Source organism: Zonotrichia albicollis, chromosome W, assembly GCF_047830755.1.
Source record: "Zonotrichia albicollis isolate bZonAlb1 chromosome W, bZonAlb1.hap1, whole genome shotgun sequence".
NCBI lineage: Eukaryota > Metazoa > Chordata > Aves > Passeriformes > Passerellidae > Zonotrichia > Zonotrichia albicollis.
The window spans coordinates 23,512,674-23,537,222 of record NC_133859.1 but is presented as its reverse complement, the minus strand read 5'-3'; positions in this window follow the sequence as shown (position 1 = coordinate 23,537,222).

Below are 24,549 nucleotides of genomic sequence, written 5' to 3'. Positions count from 1 at the left end.
GGGCCAAGCACCCATTCCCGGGCTGACTGCGCCCCCTTCAGGCTCTGTGTCCCAGTTCACATTTTTGGGCTCAGCGTTCCTCTCTCCCAGGCTCTGTGTCCCAGCACCCATTCCTGGGCTGACTGTGCCTCTCTCCCTGGCTCTGTGTCCCAGCGCCCATTCCTAGGCTAACTGTGCCTCTCTCTCTGGCACTGTGTCCCAGCAGCCATTCCTGCTTTGACTGTGTCTCTGCCCGGCTCTGTGTCCCAGCACCCTTTCCTGGGCTGACTCTGCCTCTATGCCAGGCTCTTTATCCAAGCACCCATTCCTTGGCTGACTGTGCCTCTCTCCCTGGCTCTGTTTCCCAGCACCCATTCCTGTTCTCAGTGTTCCTCTCTCCCAGGCTCTGTGTTCCAGCAGCCATTCCTGGGCTGACTGTTCCTCTCTTCCCGGATCTGTGTCCCAGCACCCATTCCTGGCCTACTCGGCCCCTTTTCAGTCTTGTGTCCCAGCACCCATTACTGGGCAGATAGTGTCTCTCTTGGCTCTGTGTCCCAGCAGCCTTTCCTGGGCTGATTGTTCCTCTCTCCCTGGATCTGTGTCCCTGCACCCATACCTGGGCTTACTTTGCCTCTCTCGCATGCTCTGTGTCCCAGCACCCATTCCTGGGCTCAGTGTTTTACTGTCATCCCAGGCTCTGAGTCCAAGCACCTATTCCTGGGCGGATTGTGCCTCTCTCCCATGCTCTTTGTCTAAGCACGCATTCCAGGGCTGGCTGCCCCCCCTACATGATTTTTGTCCAGCATCCACTTCCTGGGCTGACTGTGCGTCTCTCCCTATCTCTGTTTCCCAGCACAGGTTCCTGGGCTCAGTGTTCCCCTCTCCCAGGCTCTGTTTCCGAGTACCCATTCCTGGGCTAACTGTGCCTCTCACCGTGGATCTGTGTCCCAGCACCCATTCCTGGGCTGACTCTGCCTCTTTTCCAGGATCTGTGTCCAAGCACCCACTCCTGGTCTGACTGTGCGTCTCTCCCAGGCTCTGTGTACCAGCACCCATTCCTGGGCTGACTCTGCCTCTAAGCCAGGCTCTGTGTCCCCGCACCCATTCCTGGGCTGACTGTGCCTCTGTCCCTGGATCTGTGTCCCAGCTCCCATTCCTTGGCAGACTGTGCCTCTCTCCCATGCTCGGTGTCCCAGCACCCATTTCTGGGAAGACTGTGCCTTTCTCCCTGGATCTGTGTCCCACCTCCCATTCCTGGGCTGACTCGGCCTCTATGCCAGGCTCTGGGCCAAGCACCCATTCCCGGGCTGACTGTGCCCCCTTCAGGCTCTGTGTCCCAATTCACATTTTTGGGCTCAGCGTTCCTCTCTCCCAGGCTCTGTGTCCCAGCACCCATTCCTGGGCTGACTGTGCCTCTCTCCCTGGCTCTGTGTCCCAGCGCCCATTCCTAGGCTAACTGTGCCTCTCTCTCTGGCACTGTGTCCCAGCAGCCATTCCTGCTTTGACTGTGTCTCTGCCCGGCTCTGTGTCCCAGCACCCTTTCCTGGGCTGACTCTGCCTCCATGCCAGGCTCTTTATCCAAGCATCCATTCCTTGGCTGACTGTGCCTCTCTCCCTGGCTCTGTTTCCCAGCACCCATTCCTGTTCTCAGTGTTCCTCTCTCCCAGGCTCTGTGATCCAGCAGCCATTCCTGGGCTGACTCGGCCCCTTTTCAGTCTTGTGTCCCAGCACCCATTACTCGGCAGATAGCGTCTCTCTTGGCTCTGTGTCCCAGCAGCCTTTCCTGGGCTGATTGTTCCTCTCTCCCTGGATCTGTGTCCCTGCACCCATACCTGGGCTTTCTTTGCCTCTCTCGCATGCTCTGTGTCCCAGCACCCATTCCTGGGCTCAGTGTTCCACTGTCCCAGGCTCTGAGTGCAAGCACCTATTCCTGGGCGGATTGTGCCTCTGTCCCATGCTCTTTGTCTAAGCACGCATTCCGGGGCTGGCTGCCCCCCCTTCATGCTTTTTCTCCAGCATCCAATTCCTGGGCTGACTGTGCGTCTCTCCCTATCTCTGTTTCCCAGCACAGGTTCCTGGGCTCAGTGTTCCTCTCTCCCAGGCTCTGTTTCTGAGTACCCATTCCTGGGCTAACTGTGCCTCTCTCCCAGGCTCTGTGTCCCAGCACCCATTCCTGGGCTGACTCTGCCTCTAAGCCAGGCTCTGTGTCCCAGCACCCATTCCGGGGCTGACTGTGCCTCTGTCCCTGGATCTGTGTCCCAGCTCCCATTCCTGGGCAGACTGTGCCTCTCTCCCATGCTCGGTGTCCCAGCACCCATTTCTGGGAAGACTGTGCCTTTCTCCCTGGATCTGTGTCCCACCTCCCATTCCTGGGCTGACTCGGCCTCTATGCCAGGCTCTGGGCCAAGCACCCATTCCCGGGCTGACTGCGCCCCCTTCAGGCTCTGTGTCCCAGTTCACATTTTTGGGCTCAGCGTTCCTCTCTCCCAGGCTCTGTGTCCCAGCACCCATTCCTGGGCTGACTGTGCCTCTCTCCCTGGCTCTGTGTCCCAGCGCCCATTCCTAGGCTAACTGTGCCTCTCTCTCTGGCACTGTGTCCCAGCAGCCATTCCTGCTTTGACTGTGTCTCTGCCCGGCTCTGTGTCCCAGCACCCTTTCCTGGGCTGATGCTGCCTCTATGCCAGGCTCTTTATCCAAGCACCCATTCCTTGGCTGACTGTGCCTCTCTCCCTGGCTCTGTTTCCCAGCACCCATTCCTGTTCTCAGTGTTCCTCTCTCCCAGGCTCTGTGTTCCAGCAGCCATTCCTGGGCTGACTGTTCCTCTCTTCCCGGATCTGTGTCCCAGCACCCATTCCTGGCCTACTCGGCCCCTTTCCAGTCTTGTGTCCCAGCACCCATTACTCGGCAGATAGTGGCTCTCTTGGCTCTGTGTCCCAGCAGCCTTTCCTGGGCTGATTGTTCCTCTCTCCCTGGATCTGTGTCCCTGCACCCATACCTGGGCTTACTTTTCCCTCTCTCGCATGCTCTGTGTCCCAGCACCCATTCCTGGGCTCAGTGTTCCACTGTCATCCCAGGCTCTGAGTCCAAGCACCTATTCCTGGGCGGATTGTGCCTCTCTCCCATGCTCTTTGTCTAAGCACGCATTCCAGGGCTGGCTGCCCCCCCTTCATGCTTTTTGTCAAGCATCCACTTCCTGGGCTGACTGTGCCTCTCTCCCAGGCTCTGTTTCCGAGTACCCATTCCTGGGCTAACTGTGCCTCTCACCGTGGATCTGTGTCCCAGCACCCATTCCTGGGCTGACTCTGCCTCTTTTCCAGGATCTGTGTCCAAGCACCCACTCCTGGTCTGACTGTGCCTCTCTCCCAGGCTCTGTGTCCCAGCACCCATTCCTGGGCTGACTGTGCCTCTAAGCCAGGCTCTGTGTCCCCGCACCCATTCCTGGGCTGACTGTGCCTCTGTCCCTGGATCTGTGTCCCAGCTCCCATTCCTGGGCAGACGGTGCCTCTCTCCCATGCTCGGTGTCCCAGCACCCATTTCTGGGAAGACTGTGCCTTTCTCCCTGGATCTGTGTCCCACCTCCCATTCCTGGGCTGACTCGGCCTCTATGCCAGGCTCTGGGCCAAGCACCCATTCCCGGGCTAACTGCGCCCCCTTCAGGCTCTGTGTCCCAGGTCACATTTTTGGGCTCAGCGTTCCTCTCTCCCAGGCTCTGTGTCCCAGCACCCATTCCTGGGCTGACTGTGCCTCTCTCCCTGGCTCTGTGTCCCAGCGCCCATTCCTAGGCTAACTGTGCCTCTCTCTCTGGCACTGTGTCCCAGCAGCCATTCCTGCTTTGACTGTGTCTCTGCCCGGCTCTGTGTCCCAGCACCCTTTCCTGGGCTGACTCTGCCTCCATGCCAGGCTCTTTATCCAAGCATCCATTCCTTGGCTGACTGTGCCTCTCTCCCTGGCTCTGTTTCCCAGCACCCATTCCTGTTCTCAGTGTTCCTCTCTCCCAGGCTCTGTGATCCAGCAGCCATTCCTGGGCTGACTCGGCCCCTTTTCAGTCTTGTGTCCCAGCACCCATTACTCGGCAGATAGCGTCTCTCTTGGCTCTGTGTCCCAGCAGCCTTTCCTGGGCTGATTGTTCCTCTCTCCCTGGATCTGTGTCCCTGCACCCATACCTGGGCTTACTTTGCCTCTCTCGCATGCTCTGTGTCCCAGCACCCATTCCTGGGCTCAGTGTTTTACTGTCATCCCAGGCTCTGAGTCCAAGCACCTATTCCTGGGCGGATTGTGCCTCTCTCCCATGCTCTTTGTCTAAGCACGCATTCCAGGGCTGGCTGCCCCCCCTACATGATTTTTGTCCAGCATCCACTTCCTGGGCTGACTGTGCGTCTCTCCCTATCTCTGTTTCCCAGCACAGGTTCCTGGGCTCAGTGTTCCTCTCTCCCAGGCTCTGTTTCCGAGTACCCATTCCTGGGCTAACTGTGCCTCTCACCGTGGATCTGTGTCCCAGCACCCATTCCTGGGCTGACTCTGCCTCTTTTCCAGGATCTGTGTCCAAGCACCCACTCCTGGTCTGACTGTGCCTCTCTCCCAGGCTCTGTGTCCCAGCACCCATTCCTGGGCTGACTCTGCCTCTAAGCCAGGCTCTGTGTCCCAGCACCCATTCCGGGGCTGACTGTGCCTCTGTCCCTGGATCTGTGTCCCAGCTCCCATTCCTGGGCAGACTGTGCCTCTCTCCCATGCTCGGTGTCCCAGCACCCATTTCTGGGCTGACTGTGCCTTTCTCCCTAGATCTGTGTCCCACCTCCCATTCCTGGGCTGACTCGGCCTCTATGCCAGGCTCTGGGCCAAGCACCCATTCCCGGGCTGACTGCGCCCCCTTCAGGCTCTGTGTCCCAGTTCACATTTTTGGGCTCAGCGTTCCTCTCTCCCAGGCTCTGTGTCCCAGCACCCATTCCTGGGCTGACTGTGCCTCTCTCCCTGGCTCTGTGTCCCAGCGCCCATTCCTAGGCTAACTGTGCCTCTCTCTCTGGCACTGTGTCCCAGCAGCCATTCCTGCTTTGACTGTGTCTCTGCCCGGCTCTGTGTCCCAGCACCCTTTCCTGGGCTGACTCTGCCTCTATGCCAGGCTCTTTATCCAAGCACCCATTCCTTGGCTGACTGTGCCTCTCTCCCTGGCTCTGTTTCCCAGCACCCATTCCTGTTCTCAGTGTTCCTCTCTCCCAGGCTCTGTGTTCCAGCAGCCATTCCTGGGCTGACTGTTCCTCTCTTCCCGGATCTGTGTCCCAGCACCCATTCCTGGCCTACTCGGCCCCTTTTCAGTCTTGTGTCCCAGCACCCATTACTCGGCAGATAGTGGCTCTCTTGGCTCTGTGTCCCAGCAGCCTTTCCTGGGCTGATTGTTCTTCTCTCCCTGGATCTGTGTCCCTGCACCCATACCTGGGCTTACTTTTCCCTCTCTCGCATGCTCTGTGTCCCAGCACCCATTCCTGGGCTCAGTGTTCCACTGTCATCCCAGGCTCTGAGTCCAAGCACCTATTCCTGGGCGGATTGTGCCTCTCTCCCATGCTCTTTGTCTAAGCACGCATTCCAGGGCTGGCTGCCCCCCCTTCATGCTTTTTGTCAAGCATCCACTTCCTGGGCTGACTGTGCCTCTCTCCCAGGCTCTGTTTCCGAGTACCCATTCCTGGGCTAACTGTGCCTCTCACCGTGGATCTGTGTCCCAGCACCCATTCCTGGGCTGACTCTGCCTCTTTTCCAGGATCTGTGTCCAAGCACCCACTCCTGGTCTGACTGTGCCTCTCTCCCAGGCTCTGTGTCCCAGCACCCATTCCTGGGCTGACTGTGCCTCTAAGCCAGGCTCTGTGTCCCCGCACCCATTCCTGGGCTGACTGTGCCTCTGTCCCTGGATCTGTGTCCCAGCTCCCATTCCTGGGCAGACTGTGCCTCTCTCCCATGCTCGGTGTCCCAGCACCCATTTCTGGGAAGACTGTGCCTTTCTCCCTGGATCTGTGTCCCACCTCCCATTCCTGGGCTGACTCGGCCTCTATGCCAGGCTCTGGGCCAAGCACCCATTCCCGGGCTAACTGCGCCCCCTTCAGGCTCTGTGTCCCAGGTCACATTTTTGGGCTCAGCGTTCCTCTCTCCCAGGCTCTGTGTCCCAGCACCCATTCCTGGGCTGACTGTGCCTCTCTCCCTGGCTCTGTGTCCCAGCGCCCATTCCTAGGCTAACTGTGCCTCTCTCTCTGGCACTGTGTCCCAGCAGCCATTCCTGCTTTGACTGTGTCTCTGCCCGGCTCTGTGTCCCAGCACCCTTTCCTGGGCTGACTCTGCCTCCATGCCAGGCTCTTTATCCAAGCATCCATTCCTTGGCTGACTGTGCCTCTCTCCCTGGCTCTGTTTCCCAGCACCCATTCCTGTTCTCAGTGTTCCTCTCTCCCAGGCTCTGTGATCCAGCAGCCATTCCTGGGCTGACTCGGCCCCTTTTCAGTCTTGTGTCCCAGCACCCATTACTCGGCAGATAGCGTCTCTCTTGGCTCTGTGTCCCAGCAGCCTTTCCTGGGCTGATTGTTCCTCTCTCCCTGGATCTGTGTCCCTGCACCCATACCTGGGCTTACTTTGCCTCTCTCGCATGCTCTGTGTCCCAGCACCCATTCCTGGGCTCAGTGTTTTACTGTCATCCCAGGCTCTGAGTCCAAGCACCTATTCCTGGGCGGATTGTGCCTCTCTCCCATGCTCTTTGTCTAAGCACGCATTCCAGGGCTGGCTGCCCCCCCTACATGATTTTTGTCCAGCATCCACTTCCTGGGCTGACTGTGCGTCTCTCCCTATCTCTGTTTCCCAGCACAGGTTCCTGGGCTCAGTGTTCCTCTCTCCCAGGCTCTGTTTCCGAGTACCCATTCCTGGGCTAACTGTGCCTCTCACCGTGGATCTGTGTCCCAGCACCCATTCCTGGGCTGACTCTGCCTCTTTTCCAGGATCTGTGTCCAAGCACCCACTCCTGGTCTGACTGTGCCTCTCTCCCAGGCTCTGTGTACCAGCACCCATTCCTGGGCTGACTCTGCCTCTAAGCCAGGCTCTGTGTCCCAGCACCCATTCCTGGGCTGACTGTGCCTCTAAGCCAGGCTCTGTGTCCCCGCACCCATTCCTGGGCTGACTGTGCCTCTGTCCCTGGATCTGTGTCCCAGCTCCCATTCCTTGGCAGACTGTGCCTCTCTCCCATGCTCGGTGTCCCAGCACCCATTTCTGGGAAGACTGTGCCTTTCTCCCTGGATCTGTGTCCCACCTCCCATTCCTGGGCTGACTCGGCCTCTATGCCAGGCTCTGGGCCAAGCACCCATTCCCGGGCTGACTGCGCCCCCTTCAGGCTCTGTGTCCCAGTTCACATTTTTGGGCTCAGCGTTCCTCTCTCCCAGGCTCTGTGTCCCAGCACCCATTCCTGGGCTGACTGTGCCTCTCTCCCTGGCTCTGTGTCCCAGCGCCCATTCCTAGGCTAACTGTGCCTCTCTCTCTGGCACTGTGTCCCAGCAGCCATTCCTGCTTTGACTGTGTCTCTGCCGGGCTCTGTGTCCCAGCACCCTTTCCTGGGCTGACTCTGCCTCTATGCCAGGCTCTTTATCCAAGCACCCATTCCTTGGCTGACTGTGCCTCTCTCCCTGGCTCTGTTTCCCAGCACCCATTCCTGTTCTCAGTGTTCCTCTCTCCCAGGCTCTGTGTTCCAGCAGCCATTCCTGGGCTGACTGTTCCTCTCTTCCCGGATCTGTGTCCCAGCACCCATTCCTGGGCTGACTCGGCCCCTTTTCAGTCTTGTGTCCCAGCACCCATTACTCGGCAGATAGCGTCTCTCTTGGCTCTGTGTCCCAGCAGCCTTTCCTGGGCTGATTGTTCCTCTCTCCCTGGATCTGTGTCCCTGCACCCATACCTGGGCTTACTTTGCCTCTCTCGCATGCTCTGTGTCCCAGCACCCATTCCTGGGCTCAGTGTTTTACTGTCATCCCAGGCTCTGAGTCCAAGCACCTATTCCTGGGCGGATTGTGCCTCTCTCCCATGCTCTTTGTCTAAGCACGCATTCCGGGGCTGGCTGCCCCCCCTACATGATTTTTGTCCAGCATCCACTTCCTGGGCTGACTGTGCGTCTCTCCCTATCTCTGTTTCCCAGCACAGGTTCCTGGGCTCAGTGTTCCCCTCTCCCAGGCTCTGTTTCCGAGTACCCATTCCTGGGCTAACTGTGCCTCTCACCGTGGATCTGTGTCCCAGCACCCATTCCTGGGCTGACTCTGCCTCTTTTCCAGGATCTGTGTCCAAGCACCCACTCCTGGTCTGACTGTGCCTCTCTCCCAGGCTCTGTGTACCAGCACCCATTCCTGGGCTGACTCTGCCTCTAAGCCAGGCTCTGTGTCCCAGCACCCATTCCTGGGCTGACTGTGCCTCTAAGCCAGGCTCTGTGTCCCCGCACCCATTCCTGGGCTGACTGTGCCTCTGTCCCTGGATCTGTGTCCCAGCTCCCATTCCTTGGCAGACTGTGCCTCTCTCCCATGCTCGGTGTCCCAGCACCCATTTCTGGGAAGACTGTGCCTTTCTCCCTGGATCTGTGTCCCACCTCCCATTCCTGGGCTGACTCGGCCTCTATGCCAGGCTCTGGGCCAAGCACCCATTCCCGGGCTGACTGCGCCCCCTTCAGGCTCTGTGTCCCCGTTCACATTTTTGGGCTCAGCGTTCCTCTCTCCCAGGCTCTGTGTCCCAGCACCCATTCCTGGGCTGACTGTGCCTCTCTCCCTGGCTCTGTGTCCCAGCGCCCATTCCTAGGCTAACTGTGCCTCTCTCTCTGGCACTGTGTCCCAGCAGCCATTCCTGCTTTGACTGTGTCTCTGCCCGGCTCTGTGTCCCAGCACCCTTTCCTGGGCTGACTCTGCCTCCATGCCAGGCTCTTTATCCAAGCATCCATTCCTTGGCTGACTGTGCCTCTCTCCCTGGCTCTGTTTCCCAGCACCCATTCCTGTTCTCAGTGTTCCTCTCTCCCAGGCTCTGTGATCCAGCAGCCATTCCTGGGCTGACTCGGCCCCTTTTCAGTCTTGTGTCCCAGCACCCATTACTCGGCAGATAGCGTCTCTCTTGACTCTGTGTCCCAGCAGCCTTTCCTGGGCTGATTGTTCCTCTCTCCCTGGATCTGTGTCCCTGCACCCATACCTGGGCTTTCTTTGCCTCTCTCGCATGCTCTGTGTCCCAGCACCCATTCCTGGGCTCAGTGTTCCACTGTCCCAGGCTCTGAGTGCAAGCACCTATTCCTGGGCGGATTGTGCCTCTGTCCCATGCTCTTTGTCTAAGCACGCATTCCGGGGCTGGCTGCCCCCCCTTCATGCTTTTTGTCCAGCATCCAATTCCTGGGCTGACTGTGCCTCTCTCCCTATCTCTGTTTCCCAGCACAGGTTCCTGGGCTCAGTGTTCCTCTCTCCCAGGCTCTGTTTCTGAGTACCCATTCCTGGGCTAACTGTGCCTCTCACCGTGGATCTGTGTCCCAGCACCCATTCCTGGGCTGACTCTGCCTCTTTTCCAGGATCTGTGTCCAAGCACCCACTCCTGGTCTGACTGTGCCTCTCTCCCAGGCTCTGTGTCCCAGCACCCATTCCTGGGCTGACTCTGCCTCTAAGCCAGGCTCTGTGTCCCAGCACCCATTCCGGGGCTGACTGTGCCTCTGTCCCTGGATCTGTGTCCCAGCTCCCATTCCTGGGCAGACTGTGCCTCTCTCCCATGCTCGGTGTCCCAGCACCCATTTCTGGGCTGACTGTGCCTTTCTCCCTGGATCTGTGTCCCACCTCCCATTCCTGGGCTGACTCGGCCTCTATGCCAGGCTCTGGGCCAAGCACCCATTCCCGGGCTGACTGCGCCCCCTTCAGGCTCTGTGTCCCAGTTCACATTTTTGGGCTCAGCGTTCCTCTCTCCCAGGCTCTGTGTCCCAGCGCCCATTCCTAGGCTAACTGTGCCTCTCTCTCTGGCACTGTGTCCCAGCAGCCATTCCTGCTTTGACTGTGTCTCTGCCCGGCTCTGTGTCCCAGCACCCTTTCCTGGGCTGACTCTGCCTCCATGCCAGGCTCTTTATCCAAGCACCCATTCCTTGGCTGACTGTGCCTCTCTCCCTGGCTCTGTTTCCCAGCACCCATTCCTGTTCTCAGTGTTCCTCTCTCCCAGGCTCTGTGTTCCAGCAGCCATTCCTGGGCTGACTGTTCCTCTCTTCCCGGATCTGTGTCCCAGCACCCATTCCTGGGCTGACTCGGCCCCTTTTCAGTCTTGTGTCCCAGCACCCATTACTCGGCAGATAGTGGCTCTCTTGGCTCTGTGTCCCAGCAGCCTTTCCTGGGCTGATTGTTCCTCTCTCCCTGGATCTGTGTCCCTGCACCCATACCTGGGCTTACTTTTCCCTCTCTCGCATGCTCTGTGTCCCAGCACCCATTCCTGGGCTCAGTGTTCCACTGTCATCCCAGGCTCTGAGTCCAAGCACCTATTCCTGGGCGGATTGTGCCTCTCTCCCATGCTCTTTGTCTAAGCACGCATTCCAGGGCTGGCTGCCCCCCCTACATGATTTTTGCCCAGCATCCACTTCCTGGGCTGACTGTGCGTCTCTCCCTATCTCTGTTTCCCAGCACAGGTTCCTGGGCTCAGTGTTCCCCTCTCCCAGGCTCTGTTTCCGAGTACCCATTCCTGGGCTAACTGTGCCTCTCACCGTGGATCTGTGTCCCAGCACCCATTCCTGGGCTGACTCTGCCTCTTTTCCAGGATCTGTGTCCAAGCACCCACTCCTGGTCTGACTGTGCCTCTCTCCCAGGCTCTGTGTACCAGCACCCATTCCTGGGCTGACTCTGCCTCTAAGCCAGGCTCTGTGTCCCAGCACCCATTCCTGGGCTGACTGTGCCTCTAAGCCAGGCTCTGTGTCCCCGCACCCATTCCTGGGCTGACTGTGCCTCTGTCCCTGGATCTGTGTCCCAGCTCCCATTCCTTGGCAGACTGTGCCTCTCTCCCATGCTCGGTGTCCCAGCACCCATTTCTGGGAAGACTGTGCCTTTCTCCCTGGATCTGTGTCCCACCTCCCATTCCTGGGCTGACTCGGCCTCTATGCCAGGCTCTGGGCCAAGCACCCATTCCCGGGCTGACTGCGCCCCCTTCAGGCTCTGTGTCCCAGTTCACATTTTTGGGCTCAGCGTTCCTCTCTCCCAGGCTCTGTGTCCCAGCACCCATTCCTGGTCTGACTGTGCCTCTCTCCCTGGCTCTGTGTCCCAGCGCCCATTCCTAGGCTAACTGTGCCTCTCTCTCTGGCACTGTGTCCCAGCAGCCATTCCTGCTTTGACTGTGTCTCTGCCCGGCTCTGTGTCCCAGCACCCTTTCCTGGGCTGACTCTGCCTCCATGCCAGGCTCTTTATCCAAGCATCCATTCCTTGGCTGACTGTGCCTCTCTCCCTGGCTCTGTTTCCCAGCACCCATTCCTGTTCTCAGTGTTCCTCTCTCCCAGGCTCTGTGATCCAGCAGCCATTCCTGGGCTGACTCGGCCCCTTTTCAGTCTTGTGTCCCAGCACCCATTACTCGGCAGATAGCGTCTCTCTTGACTCTGTGTCCCAGCAGCCTTTCCTGGGCTGATTGTTCCTCTCTCCTTGGATCTGTGTCCCTGCACCCATACCTGGGCTTTCTTTGCCTCTCTCGCATGCTCTGTGTCCCAGCACCCATTCCTGGGCTCAGTGTTCCACTGTCCCAGGCTCTGAGTGCAAGCACCTATTCCTGGGCGGATTGTGCCTCTGTCCCATGCTCTTTGTCTAAGCACGCATTCCGGGGCTGGCTGCCCCCCCTTCATGCTTTTTGTCCAGCATCCAATTCCTGGGCTGACTGTTCCTCTCTCCCTATCTCTGTTTCCCAGCACAGGTTCCTGGGCTCAGTGTTCCTCTCTCCCAGGCTCTGTTACTGAGTACCCATTCCTGGGCTAACTGTGCCTCTCACCGTGGATCTGTGTCCCAGCACCCATTCCTGGGCTGACTCTGCCTCTTTTCCAGGATCTGTGTCCAAGCACCCACTCCTGGTCTGACTGTGCCTCTCTCCCAGGCTCTGTGTCCCAGCACCCATTCCTGGGCTGACTCTGCCTCTAAGCCAGGCTCTGTGTCCCAGCACCCATTCCGGGGCTGACTGTGCCTCTGTCCCTGGATCTGTGTCCCAGCTCCCATTCCTGGGCAGACTGTGCCTCTCTCCCATGCTCGGTGTCCCAGCACTCATTTCTGGGCTGACTGTGCCTTTCTCCCTGGATCTGTGTCCCACCTCCCATTCCTGGGCTGACTTGGCCTCTATGCCAGGCTCTGGGCCAAGCACCCATTCCCAGGCTGACTGCGCCCCCTTCAGGCTCTGTGTCCCAGTTCACATTTTTGGGCTCAGCGTTCCTCTCTCCCAGGCTCTGTGTCCCAGCACCCATTCCTAGGCTAACTGTGCCTCTCTCTCTGGCACTGTGTCCCAGCAGCCATTCCTGCTTTGACTGTGTCTCTGCCCGGCTCTGTGTCCCAGCACCCTTTCCTGGGCTGAGTCGGCCTCTATGCCAGGCTCTTTATCCAAGCACCCATTCCTTGGCTGACTGTGCCTCTCTCCCTGGCTCTGTTTCCCAGCACCCATTCCTGTTCTCAGTGTTCCTCTCTCCCAGGCTCTGTGTTCCAGCAGCCATTCCTGGGCTGACTGTTCCTCTCTTCCCGGATCTGTGTCCCAGCACCCATTCCTGGGCTGACTCGGCCCCTTTTCAGTCTTGTGTCCCAGCACCCATTACTGGGCAGATAGTGTCTCTCTTGGCTCTGTGTCCCAGCAGCCTTTCCTGGGCTGATTGTTCCTCTCTCCCTGGATCTGTGTCCCTGCACCCATACCTGGGCTTACTTTGCCTCTCTCGCATGCTCTGTGTCCCAGCACCCATTCCTGGGCTCAGTGTTTTACTGTCATCCCAGGCTCTGCGTCCAAGCACCTATTCCTGGGCGGATTGTGCCTCTCTCCCATGCTCTTTGTCTAAGCACGCATTGCAGGGCTGGCTGCCCCCCCTACATGATTTTTGTCCAGCATCCACTTCCTGGGCTGACTGTGCGTCTCTCCCTATCTCTGTTTCCCAGCACAGGTTCCTGGGCTCAGTGTTCCCCTCTCCCAGGCTCTGTTTCCGAGTACCCATTCCTGGGCTAACTGTGCCTCTCACCGTGGATCTGTGTCCCAGCACCCATTCCTGGGCTGACTCTGCCTCTTTTCCAGGATCTGTGTCCAAGCACCCACTCCTGGTCTGACTGTGCGTCTCTCCCAGGCTCTGTGTACCAGCACCCATTCCTGGGCTGACTCTGCCTCTAAGCCAGGCTCTGTGTCCCCGCACCCATTCCTGGGCTGACTGTGCCTCTGTCCCTGGATCTGTGTCCCAGCTCCCATTCCTTGGCAGACTGTGCCTCTCTCCCATGCTCGGTGTCCCAGCACCCATTTCTGGGAAGACTGTGCCTTTCTCCCTGGATCTGTGTCCCACCTCCCATTCCTGGGCTGACTCGGCCTCTATGCCAGGCTCTGGGCCAAGCACCCATTCCCGGGCTGACTGTGCCCCCTTCAGGCTCTGTGTCCCAATTCACATTTTTGGGCTCAGCGTTCCTCTCTCCCAGGCTCTGTGTCCCAGCACCCATTCCTGGGCTGACTGTGCCTCTCTCCCTGGCTCTGTGTCCCAGCGCCCATTCCTAGGCTAACTGTGCCTCTCTCTCTGGCACTGTGTCCCAGCAGCCATTCCTGCTTTGACTGTGTCTCTGCCCGGCTCTGTGTCCCAGCACCCTTTCCTGGGCTGACTCTGCCTCCATGCCAGGCTCTTTATCCAAGCATCCATTCCTTGGCTGACTGTGCCTCTCTCCCTGGCTCTGTTTCCCAGCACCCATTCCTGTTCTCAGTGTTCCTCTCTCCCAGGCTCTGTGATCCAGCAGCCATTCCTGGGCTGACTCGGCCCCTTTTCAGTCTTGTGTCCCAGCACCCATTACTCGGCAGATAGCGTCTCTCTTGGCTCTGTGTCCCAGCAGCCTTTCCTGGGCTGATTGTTCCTCTCTCCCTGGATCTGTGTCCCTGCACCCATACCTGGGCTTTCTTTGCCTCTCTCGCATGCTCTGTGTCCCAGCACCCATTCCTGGGCTCAGTGTTCCACTGTCCCAGGCTCTGAGTGCAAGCACCTATTCCTGGGCGGATTGTGCCTCTGTCCCATGCTCTTTGTCTAAGCACGCATTCCGGGGCTGGCTGCCCCCCCTTCATGCTTTTTCTCCAGCATCCAATTCCTGGGCTGACTGTGCCTCTCTCCCTATCTCTGTTTCCCAGCACAGGTTCCTGGGCTCAGTGTTCCTCTCTCCCAGGCTCTGTTTCTGAGTACCCATTCCTGGGCTAACTGTGCCTCTCACCGTGGATCTGTGTCCCAGCACCCATTCCTGGGCTGACTCTGCCTCTTTTCCAGGATCTGTGTCCAAGCACCCACTCCTGGTCTGACTGTGCCTCTCTCCCAGGCTCTGTGTCCCAGCACCCATTCCTGGGCTGACTCTGCCTCTAAGCCAGGCTCTGTGTCCCAGCACCCATTCCGGGGCTGACTGTGCCTCTGTCCCTGGATCTGTGTCCCAGCTCCCATTCCTGGGCAGACTGTGCCTCTCTCCCATGCTCGGTGTCCCAGCACCCATTTCTGGGCTGACTGTGCCTTTCTCCCTAGATCTGTGTCCCACCTCCCATTCCTGGGCTGACTCGGCCTCTATGCCAGGCTCTGGGCCAAGCACCCATTCCCGGGCTGACTGCGCCCCCTTCAGGCTCTGTGTCCCAGTTCACATTTTTGGGCTCAGCGTTCCTCTCTCCCAGGCTCTGTGTCCCAGCACCCATTCCTGGGCTGACTGTGCCTCTCTCCCTGGCTCTGTGTCCCAGCGCCCATTCCTAGGCTAACTGTGCCTCTCTCTCTGGCACTGTGTCCCAGCAGCCATTCCTGCTTTGACTGTGTCTCTGCCCGGCTCTGTGTCCCAGCACCCTTTCCTGGGCTGACTCTGCCTCTATGCCAGGCTCTTTATCCAAGCACCCATTCCTTGGCTGACTGTGCCTCTCTCCCTGGCTCTGTTTCCCAGCACCCATTCCTGTTCTCAGTGTTCCTCTCTCCCAGGCTCTGTGTTCCAGCAGCCATTCCTGGGCTGACTGTTCCTCTCTTCCCGGATCTGTGTCCCAGCACCCATTCCTGGCCTACTCGGCCCCTTTCCAGTCTTGTGTCCCAGCACCCATTACTCGGCAGATAGTGGCTCTCTTGGCTCTGTGTCCCAGCAGCCTTTCCTGGGCTGATTGTTCCTCTCTCCCTGGATCTGTGTCCCTGCACCCATACCTGGGCTTACTTTTCCCTCTCTCGCATGCTCTGTGTCCCAGCACCCATTCCTGGGCTCAGTGTTCCACTGTCATCCCAGGCTCTGAGTCCAAGCACCTATTCCTGGGCGGATTGTGCCTCTCTCCCATGCTCTTTGTCTAAGCACGCATTCCAGGGCTGGCTGCCCCCCCTTCATGCTTTTTGTCAAGCATCCACTTCCTGGGCTGACTGTGCCTCTCTCCCAGGCTCTGTTTCCGAGTACCCATTCCTGGGCTAACTGTGCCTCTCACCGTGGATCTGTGTCCCAGCACCCATTCCTGGGCTGACTCTGCCTCTTTTCCAGGATCTGTGTCCAAGCACCCACTCCTGGTCTGACTGTGCCTCTCTCCCAGGCTCTGTGTCCCAGCACCCATTCCTGGGCTGACTGTGCCTCTAAGCCAGGCTCTGTGTCCCCGCACCCATTCCTGGGCTGACTGTGCCTCTGTCCCTGGATCTGTGTCCCAGCTCCCATTCCTGGGCAGACTGTGCCTCTCTCCCATGCTCGGTGTCCCAGCACCCATTTCTGGGAAGACTGTGCCTTTCTCCCTGGATCTGTGTCCCACCTCCCATTCCTGGGCTGACTCGGCCTCTATGCCAGGCTCTGGGCCAAGCACCCATTCCCGGGCTAACTGCGCCCCCTTCAGGCTCTGTGTCCCAGGTCACATTTTTGGGCTCAGCGTTCCTCTCTCCCAGGCTCTGTGTCCCAGCACCCATTCCTGGGCTGACTGTGCCTCTCTCCCTGGCTCTGTGTCCCAGCGCCCATTCCTAGGCTAACTGTGCCTCTCTCTCTGGCACTGTGTCCCAGCAGCCATTCCTGCTTTGACTGTGTCTCTGCCCGGCTCTGTGTCCCAGCACCCTTTCCTGGGCTGACTCTGCCTCCATGCCAGGCTCTTTATCCAAGCATCCATTCCTTGGCTGACTGTGCCTCTCTCCCTGGCTCTGTTTCCCAGCACCCATTCCTGTTCTCAGTGTTCCTCTCTCCCAGGCTCTGTGATCCAGCAGCCATTCCTGGGCTGACTCGGCCCCTTTTCAGTCTTGTGTCCCAGCACCCATTACTCGGCAGATAGCGTCTCTCTTGGCTCTGTGTCCCAGCAGCCTTTCCTGGGCTGATTGTTCCTCTCTCCCTGGATCTGTGTCCCTGCACCCATACCTGGGCTTACTTTGCCTCTCTCGCATGCTCTGTGTCCCAGCACCCATTCCTGGGCTCAGTGTTTTACTGTCATCCCAGGCTCTGAGTCCAAGCACCTATTCCTGGGCGGATTGTGCCTCTCTCCCATGCTCTTTGTCTAAGCACGCATTCCGGGGCTGGCTGCCCCCCCTACATGATTTTTGTCCAGCATCCACTTCCTGGGCTGACTGTGCGTCTCTCCCTATCTCTGTTTCCCAGCACAGGTTCCTGGGCTCAGTGTTCCCCTCTCCCAGGCTCTGTTTCCGAGTACCCATTCCTGGGCTAACTGTGCCTCTCACCGTGGATCTGTGTCCCAGCACCCATTCCTGGGCTGACTCTGCCTCTTTTCCAGGATCTGTGTCCAAGCACCCACTCCTGGTCTGACTGTGCCTCTCTCCCAGGCTCTGTGTACCAGCACCCATTCCTGGGCTGACTCTGCCTCTAAGCCAGGCTCTGTGTCCCAGCACCCATTCCTGGGCTGACTGTGCCTCTAAGCCAGGCTCTGTGTCCCCGCACCCATTCCTGGGCTGACTGTGCCTCTGTCCCTGGATCTGTGTCCCAGCTCCCATTCCTTGGCAGACTGTGCCTCTCTCCCATGCTCGGTGTCCCAGCACCCATTTCTGGGAAGACTGTGCCTTTCTCCCTGGATCTGTGTCCCACCTCCCATTCCTGGGCTGACTCGGCCTCTATGCCAGGCTCTGGGCCAAGCACCCATTCCCGGGCTGACTGCGCCCCCTTCAGGCTCTGTGTCCCCGTTCACATTTTTGGGCTCAGCGTTCCTCTCTCCCAGGCTCTGTGTCCCAGCACCCATTCCTGGGCTGACTGTGCCTCTCTCCCTGGCTCTGTGTCCCAGCGCCCATTCCTAGGCTAACTGTGCCTCTCTCTCTGGCACTGTGTCCCAGCAGCCATTCCTGCTTTGACTGTGTCTCTGCCCGGCTCTGTGTCCCAGCACCCTTTCCTGGGCTGACTCTGCCTCCATGCCAGGCTCTTTATCCAAGCATCCATTCCTTGGCTGACTGTGCCTCTCTCCCTGGCTCTGTTTCCCAGCACCCATTCCTGTTCTCAGTGTTCCTCTCTCCCAGGCTCTGTGTTCCAGCAGCCATTCCTGGGCTGACTGTTCCTCTCTTCCCGGATCTGTGTCCCAGCACCCATTCCTGGGCTGACTCGGCCCCTTTTCAGTCTTGTGTCCCAGCACCCATTACTGGGCAGATAGTGTCTCTCTTGGCTCTGTGTCCCAGCAGCCTTTCCTGGGCTGATTGTTCCTCTCTCCCTGGATCTGTGTCCCTGCACCCATACCTGGGCTTACTTTGCCTCTCTCGCATGCTCTGTGTCCCAGCACCCATTCCTGGGCTCAGTGTTTTACTGTCATCCCAGGCTCTGAGTCCAAGCACCTATTCCTGGGCGGATTGTGCCTCTCTCCCATGCTCTTTGTCTAAGCACGCATTCCAGGGCTGGCTGCCCCCCCTACATGATTTTTGTCCAGCATCCACTTCCTGGGCTGACTGTGCGTCTCTCCCTATCTCTGTTTCCCAGCACAGGTTCCTGGGCTCAGTGTTCCCCTCTCCCAGGCTCTGTTTCCGAGTACCCATTCCTGGGCTAACTGTGCCTCTCACCGTGGATCTGTGTCCCAGCACCCATTCCTGGGCTGACTCTGCCTCTTTTCCAGGATCTGTGTCCAAGCACCCACTCCTGGTCTGACTGTGCGTCTCTCCCAGGCTCTGTGTACCAGCACCCATTCCTGGGCTGACTCTGCCTCTAAGCCAGGCTCTGTGTCCCCGCACCCATTCCTGGGCTGACTGTGCCTCTGTCCCTGGATCTGTGTCCCAGCTCCCATTCCTTGGCAGACTGTGCCTCTCTCCCATGCTCGGTGTCCCAGCACCCATTTCTGGGAAGACTGTGCCTTTCTCCCTGGATCTGTGTCCCACCTCCCATTCCTGGGCTGACTCGGCCTCTATGCCAGGCTCTGGGCCAAGCACCCATTCCCGGGCTGACTGTGCCCCCTTCAGGCTCTGTGTCCCAATTCACATTTTTGGGCTCAGCGTTCCTCTCTCCCAGGCTCTGTGTCCCAGCACCCATTCCTGGGCTGACTGTGCCTCTCTCCCTGGCTCTGTGTCCCAGCGCCCATTCCTAGGCTAACTGTGCCTCTCTCTCTGGCACTGTGTCCCAGCAGCCATTCCTGCTTTGACTGTGTCTCTGCCCGGCTCTGTGTCCCAGCACCCTTTCCTGGGCTGACTCTGCCTCCATGCCAGGCTCTTTATCCAAGCATCCATTCCTTGGCTGACTGTGCCTCTCTCCCTGGCTCTGTTTCCCAGCACCCATTCCTGTTCTCAGTGTTCCTCTCTCCCAGGCTCTGTGATCCAGCAGCCATTCCTGGGCTGACTCGGCCCCTTTTCAGTCTTGTGTCCCAGCACCCATTACTCGGCAGATAGCGTCTCTCTTGGCTCTGTGTCCCAGCAGCCTTTCCTGGGCTGATTGTTCCTCTCTCCCTGGATCTGTGTCCCTGCACCCATACCTGGGCTTTCTTTGCCTCTCTCGCATGCTCTGTGTCCCAGCACCCATTCCTGGGCTCAGTGTTCCACTGTCCCAGGCTCTGAGTGCAAGCACCTATTCCTGGGCGGATTGTGCCTCTGTCCCATGCTCTTTGTCTAAGCACGCATTCCGGGGCTGGCTGCCCCCCCTTCATGCTTTTTCTCCAGCATCCAATTCCTGGGCTGACTGTGCCTCTCTCCCTATCTCTGTTTCCCAGCACAGGTTCCTGGGCTCAGTGTTCCTCTCTCCCAGGCTCTGTTTCTGAGTACCCATTCCTGGGCTAACTGTGCCTCTCACCGTGGATCTGTGTCCCAGCACCCATTCCTGGGCTGACTCTGCCTCTTTTCCAGGATCTGTGTCCAAGCACCCACTCCTGGTCTGACTGTGCCTCTCTCCCAGGCTCTGTGTCCCAGCACCCATTCCTGGGCTGACTCTGCCTCTAAGCCAGGCTCTGTGTCCCAGCACCCATTCCGGGGCTGACTGTGCCTCTGTCCCTGGATCTGTGTCCCAGCTCCCATTCCTGGGCAGACTGTGCCTCTCTCCCATGCTCGGTGTCCCAGCACCCATTTCTGGGCTGACTGTGCCTTTCTCCCTAGATCTGTGTCCCACCTCCCATTCCTGGGCTGACTCGGCCTCTATGCCAGGCTCTGGGCCAAGCACCCATTCCCGGGCTGACTGCGCCCCCTTCAGGCTCTGTGTCCCAGTTCACATTTTTGGGCTCAGCGTTCCTCTCTCCCAGGCTCTGTGTCCCAGCACCCATTCCTGGGCTGACTGTGCCTCTCTCCCTGGCTCTGTGTCCCAGCGCCCATTCCTAGGCTAACTGTGCCTCTCTCTCTGGCACTGTGTCCCAGCAGCCATTCCTGCTTTGACTGTGTCTCTGCCCGGCTCTGTGTCCCAGCACCCTTTCCTGGGCTGACTCTGCCTCCATGCCAGGCTCTTTATCCAAGCACCCATTCCTTGGCTGACTGTGCCTCTCTCCCTGGCTCTGTTTCCCAGCACCCATTCCTGTTCTCAGTGTTCCTCTCTCCCAGGCTCTGTGTTCCAGCAGCCATTCCTGGGCTGACTGTTCCTCTCTTCCCGGATCTGTGTCCCAGCACCCATTCCTGGGCTGACTCGGCCCCTTTTCAGTCTTGTGTCCCAGCACCCATTACTCGGCAGATAGTGGCTCTCTTGGCTCTGTGTCCCAGCAGCCTTTCCTGGGCTGATTGTTCCTCTCTCCCTGGATCTGTGTCCCTGCACCCATACCTGGGCTTACTTTGCCCCTCTCTCGCATGCTCTGTGTCCCAGCACCCATTCCTGGGCTCAGTGTTCCACTGTCATCCCAGGCTCTGAGTCCAAGCACCTATTCCTGGGCGGATTGTGCCTCTCTCCCATGCTCTTTGTCTAAGCACGCATTCCAGGGCTGGCTGCCCCCCCTTCATGCTTTTTGTCAAGCATCCACTTCCTGGGCTGACTGTGCCTCTCTCCCAGGCTCTGTTTCCGAGTACCCATTCCTGGGCTAACTGTGCCTCTCACCGTGGATCTGTGTCCCAGCACCCATTCCTGGACTGACTCTGCCTCTTTTCCAGGATCTGTGTCCAAGCACCCACTCCTGGTCTGACTGTGCCTCTCTCCCAGGCTCTGTGTCCCAGCACCCATTCCTGGGCTGACTGTGCCTCTAAGCCAGGCTCTGTGTCCCCGCACCCATTCCTGGGCTGACTGTGCCTCTGTCCCTGGATCTGTGTCCCAGCTCCCATTCCTGGGCAGACTGTGCCTCTCTCCCATGCTCGGTGTCCCAGCACCCATTTCTGGGAAGACTGTGCCTTTCTCCCTGGATCTGTGTCCCACCTCCCATTCCTGGGCTGACTCGGCCTCTATGCCAGGCTCTGGGCCAAGCACCCATTCCCGGGCTAACTGCGCCCCCTTCAGGCTCTGTGTCCCCGGTCACATTTTTGGGCTCAGCGTTCCTCTCTCCCAGGCTCTGTGTCCCAGCACCCATTCCTGGGCTGACTGTGCCTCTCTCCCTGGCTCTGTGTCCCAGCGCCCATTCCTAGGCTAACTGTGCCTCTCTCTCTGGCACTGTGTCCCAGCAGCCATTCCTGCTTTGACTGTGTCTCTGCCCGGCTCTGTGTCCCAGCACCCTTTCCTGGGCTGACTCTGCCTCCATGCCAGGCTCTTTATCCAAGCATCCATTCCTTGGCTGACTGTGCCTCTCTCCCTGGCTCTGTTTCCCAGCACCCATTCCTGTTCTCAGTGTTCCTCTCTCCCAGGCTCTGTGATCCAGCAGCCATTCCTGGGCTGACTCGGCCCCTTTTCAGTCTTGTGTCCCAGCACCCATTACTCGGCAGATAGCGTCTCTCTTGGCTCTGTGTCCCAGCAGCCTTTCCTGGGCTGATTGTTCCTCTCTCCCTGGATCTGTGTCCCTGCACCCATACCTGGGCTTACTTTGCCTCTCTCGCATGCTCTGTGTCCCAGCACCCATTCCTGGGCTCAGTGTTTTACTGTCATCCCAGGCTCTGAGTCCAAGCACCTATTCCTGGGCGGATTGTGCCTCTCTCCCATGCTCTTTGTCTAAGCACGCATTCCAGGGCTGGCTGCCCCCCCTACATGATTTTTGTCCAGCATCCACTTCCTGGGCTGACTGTGCGTCTCTCCCTATCTCTGTTTCCCAGCACAGGTTCCTGGGCTCAGTGTTCCTCTCTCCCAGGCTCTGTTTCCGAGTACCCATTCCTGGGCTAACTGTGCCTCTCACCGTGGATCTCTGTCCCAGCACCCATTCCTGGGCTGACTCTGCCTCTTTTCCAGGATCTGTGTCCAAGCACCCACTCCTGGTCTGACTGTGCCTCTCTCCCAGGCTCTGTGTACCAGCACCCATTCCTGGGCTGACTCTGCCTCTAAGCCAGGCTCTGTGTCCCAGCACCCATTCCTGGGCTGACTGTGCCTCTAAGCCAGGCTCTGTGTCCCCGCACCCATTCCTGGGCTGACTGTGCCTCTGTCCCTGGATCTGTGTCCCAGCTCCCATTCCTTGGCAGACTGTGCCTCTCTCCCATGCTCGGTGTCCCAGCACCCATTTCTGGGAAGACTGTGCCTTTCTCCCTGGATCTGTGTCCCACCTCCCATTCCTGGGCTGACTCGGCCTCTATGCCAGGCTCTGGGCCAAGCACCCATTCCCGGGCTGACTGCGCCCCCTTCAGGCTCTGTGTCCCAGTTCACATTTTTGGGCTCAGCGTTCCTCTCTCCCAGGCTCTGTGTCCCAGCACCCATTCCTGGGCTGACTGTGCCTCTCTCCCTGGCTCTGTGTCCCAGCGCCCATTCCTAGGCTAACTGTGCCTCTCTCTCTGGCACTGTGTCCCAGCAGCCATTCCTGCTTTGACTGTGTCTCTGCCCGGCTCTGTGTCCCAGCACCCTTTCCTGGGCTGACTCTGCCTCCATGCCAGGCTCTTTATCCAAGCATCCATTCCTTGGCTGACTGTGCCTCTCTCCCTGGCTCTGTTTCCCAGCACCCATTCCTGTTCTCAGTGTTCCTCTCTCCCAGGCTCTGTGTTCCAGCAGCCATTCCTGGGCTGACTGTTCCTCTCTTCCCGGATCTGTGTCCCAGCACCCATTCCTGGGCTGACTCGGCCCCTTTTCAGTCTTGTGTCCCAGCACCCATTACTGGGCAGATAGTGTCTCTCTTGGCTCTGTGTCCCAGCAGCCTTTCCTGGGCTGATTGTTCCTCTCTCCCTGGATCTGTGTCCCTGCACCCATACCTGGGCTTACTTTGCCTCTCTCGCATGCTCTGTGTCCCAGCACCCATTCCTGGGCTCAGTGTTTTACTGTCATCCCAGGCTCTGAGTCCAAGCACCTATTCCTGGGCGGATTGTGCCTCTCTCCCATGCTCTTTGTCTAAGCACGCATTCCAGGGCTGGCTGCCCCCCCTACATGATTTTTGTCCAGCATCCACTTCCTGGGCTGACTGTGCGTCTCTCCCTATCTCTGTTTCCCAGCACAGGTTCCTGGGCTCAGTGTTCCCCTCTCCCAGGCTCTGTTTCCGAGTACCCATTCCTGGGCTAACTGTGCCTCTCACCGTGGATCTGTGTCCCAGCACCCATTCCTGGGCTGACTCTGCCTCTTTTCCAGGATCTGTGTCCAAGCACCCACTCCTGGTCTGACTGTGCGTCTCTCCCAGGCTCTGTGTACCAGCACCCATTCCTGGGCTGACTCTGCCTCTAAGCCAGGCTCTGTGTCCCCGCACCCATTCCTGGGCTGACTGTGCCTCTGTCCCTGGATCTGTGTCCCAGCTCCCATTCCTTGGCAGACTGTGCCTCTCTCCCATGCTCGGTGTCCCAGCACCCATTTCTGGGAAGACTGTGCCTTTCTCCCTGGATCTGTGTCCCACCTCCCATTCCTGGGCTGACTCGGCCTCTATGCCAGGCTCTGGGCCAAGCACCCATTCCCGGGCTGACTGTGCCCCCTTCAGGCTCTGTGTCCCAATTCACATTTTTGGGCTCAGCGTTCCTCTCTCCCAGGCTCTGTGTCCCAGCACCCATTCCTGGGCTGACTGTGCCTCTCTCCCTGGCTCTGTGTCCCAGCGCCCATTCCTAGGCTAACTGTGCCTCTCTCTCTGGCACTGTGTCCCAGCAGCCATTCCTGCTTTGACTGTGTCTCTGCCCGGCTCTGTGTCCCAGCACCCTTTCCTGGGCTGACTCTGCCTCCATGCCAGGCTCTTTATCCAAGCATCCATTCCTTGGCTGACTGTGCCTCTCTCCCTGGCTCTGTTTCCCAGCACCCATTCCTGTTCTCAGTGTTCCTCTCTCCCAGGCTCTGTGATCCAGCAGCCATTCCTGGGCTGACTCGGCCCCTTTTCAGTCTTGTGTCCCAGCACCCATTACTCGGCAGATAGCGTCTCTCTTGGCTCTGTGTCCCAGCAGCCTTTCCTGGGCTGATTGTTCCTCTCTCCCTGGATCTGTGTCCCTGCACCCATACCTGGGCTTTCTTTGCCTCTCTCGCATGCTCTGTGTCCCAGCACCCATTCCTGGGCTCAGTGTTCCACTGTCCCAGGCTCTGAGTGCAAGCACCTATTCCTGGGCGGATTGTGCCTCTGTCCCATGCTCTTTGTCTAAGCACGCATTCCGGGGCTGGCTGCCCCCCCTTCATGCTTTTTCTCCAGCATCCAATTCCTGGGCTGACTGTGCCTCTCTCCCTATCTCTGTTTCCCAGCACAGGTTCCTGGGCTCAGTGTTCCTCTCTCCCAGGCTCTGTTTCTGAGTACCCATTCCTGGGCTAACTGTGCCTCTCACCGTGGATCTGTGTCCCAGCACCCATTCCTGGGCTGACTCTGCCTCTTTTCCAGGATCTGTGTCCAAGCACCCACTCCTGGTCTGACTGTGCCTCTCTCCCAGGCTCTGTGTCCCAGCACCCATTCCTGGGCTGACTCTGCCTCTAAGCCAGGCTCTGTGTCCCAGCACCCATTCCGGGGCTGACTGTGCCTCTGTCCCTGGATCTGTGTCCCAGCTCCCATTCCTGGGCAGACTGTGCCTCTCTCCCATGCTCG